Source organism: Euprymna scolopes, chromosome 41 (assembly GCF_053919585.1).
Source record: "Euprymna scolopes isolate OS-2025 chromosome 41, ASM5391958v1, whole genome shotgun sequence".
NCBI classification, from domain to species: domain Eukaryota; kingdom Metazoa; phylum Mollusca; class Cephalopoda; order Sepiida; family Sepiolidae; genus Euprymna; species Euprymna scolopes.
In genome coordinates, this window is record NC_136522.1 from 3,467,501 (window position 1) to 3,470,000 (window position 2,500).

At 35.7% G+C, this 2,500-nt stretch overlaps 1 protein-coding gene across 1 annotated transcript in view; it reads right to left on the bottom strand.

Moving 5' to 3' along the window:
- The window catches only part of LOC145266306 (17-beta-hydroxysteroid dehydrogenase type 6-like), a 75,365-nt gene that overhangs the window by 64,017 nt on the left and 8,848 nt on the right, over window positions 1-2,500 (bottom strand). The window lies entirely within an intron of this gene.

Consider the following 2,500-nt stretch of genomic DNA (forward strand, 5'->3'; position numbering starts at 1 on the left):
ACCAGTCTAATTTTGTTTATTAGGGGTATTCGAGGTCGTTGAAAACTAATCTGATAATGAACTGTCGCAAATTTACTGCTTGCATGGTATTAACCCCTTAACACAGGGTCTGTTTGCCGTGATTTCACAGCTTCCGTTTACGCTACGTGCGTGTGCGTGGTAACGTGTACGACGCCTATTAAATGTGCCTTTGCGTAGCAAACTGCCTTCTCACATGGGGTACGAATCTTCCGCAGAGAATTTAAAATTATGTGAAAAAAAAATAAAACAAGAAGAAAAGAAAAGCACTCCAATTGGGAGGGGGATAATATCGGAAGGACATTTTTTTTTTTCAGAACATAGATTTTTCGAATTTTTAGAGTAGGCGGTGTTCTGTTGGAGCGCAGCTCTATATTTACCTTAAAAATAAACTAAGATGAATGTACAAAATGTATAACGATTTTTTCACTTTGGATCAATTTTTGACCCCTTATCGATTAATACGGATTAGTCTTAATATTAAAATAATCACAAATTTAACAATATTCAACTCACAAATTGGCATAAAGTATTCAATAAAAACAGCTACAGTTTAAGCTTGTTTTTAACGGCACTAAAATGGCTAGAATATATATATATATCGGATTGCGTGTGAGTCACGTGATCAGGTTAGCTGAATCGTAGAGATCTGGTTTAGACTTAGAAGCGAACGGACGGCTTCACCGTTGTCTCCTCCCCTTCACTGGGAGGGGGGATGCTGACGTGTGTAGAACAGAACCACATAAGCCAGAGTTTCGCTTTCCATCTTTCTGCAAGACATATGGAAAGTGAAATAAACTATAAAACCAATTCATTGTCTTGGAGTGAAATGAATCTTCGTCCAAAAGAGGTACCAAGTCTCCCCTCCAAAACGAGATGTTTCCAGATGGACCAACATCGACGACGTAGAAGGTATTTCCGAAAATACATGACATGTCACACACACACACACACACACACACACACAAAAGCATATGAACATACCATGTAATAGAAAGACATTTAGACGATCACACACGGTCCCCTTTATTAGAAATAACTACGCAACACACACACACACGAAACTCTAGTCCTCTTCGCAGTAATCTTCTCCAGCTGCAATGCACTTGTTGTACCATTCTAATAACTTCTGGAAAGCCCCGGGGAAGCGTTTCAATGACCCTCATCACAGCCTCTTTCATCTCCTCAACTGTCTGATAACGACAGCCTCTAAGGTGTTCCTTATTCTTAAGGAATAACAAAAAGTCACAGGGAACAAGGTTTAGACTATAGCGAGGGTGAGGCACTGTCTTGATGCCCATCTTATTCAAACAGTCTGTGAAAAGGATACAGTTTTTGACTGAGACATTCACGCAAATCTTCCGCGTCTTCGCTTCCTGTGTACAATCCTCATACCGACGTCAAACTGCACTTTTTTTTTATAGACATATATATTCTTTATTTGGCCAATCAACTCTGGTGTTCTCGTTTCCTTATTCTTCGCGCACCTCCTTTCATCTATCACAGACACCCTGCCTTCCTTGAATCTCTTATGCCACTCAAAAACTGATGCTCTAATGGCAGTCTGAAGCATTTCATACGTGTCTGTGGCATTTTTTTCCAAGTTTAAAACAGAATTTTGTTGTATATCGTTCTTCTAAAGTGTCCTCACGGCCACATTGCATTTGTGAAATTCACCAGCTGTGATAATCGGGCTTTAGTAGGATGTAAGTTTTTTAATCTTTAAAATTATATAAAAAATTTTGTTATTTAATTTTTAAATTTTTTAATCATTCGCTGGAAAACAATTTAGTCAGTAAGTCATTTAATCACTTGCAATCAATGCTCTCTCAAATTCACTATAGTACTAATGTTAATTTAGGGTATCATCAGTTGTTTACCATGAAATACTGTTTCGGCACGATATATATATAGCTACTTAATTTAATCACATAAAATTAATATACGAAAGTAAAGATTTATGCGTAAACTTTAAGTATTTACTTCAAAAGTGCTCAATACGTAGGTAGAGCTAATTAGTAATTTATAAAATATATATGACGATTAAGCTACACTGAATATTCGCCGTTTCATCCACTCTAGGACTCCTCAGGCTTGTGCGCGAATTCTGTGGTTGTTTATCGTTTTTATATGCTCATCTCCTATTGAGATTTTAACAACCACAGAATTCGCGCATAAGCCTGAGGAGTCCTAGAGTGGATGAAAAGCCGAATATTCAGTGTAGCTTAATTGCCATATATATTTTATAAATTACTATATATATATATATATATATATATATATATATATAAGTTTTTTAACCTTTAAAATTATATAAAATATTTTGTTATTAAATTTTTTAATTTTTTAATCATTCGTTGGAAAATAATTTAGTCAGTAAGTCATTTAATCACCTGCAATCAATGCTCTTCTCGAATTCATTATAGTACTAATGTTAATTTGAGGTATCATCAGTTGTTTACCATGAAATACTGTTTCGGAA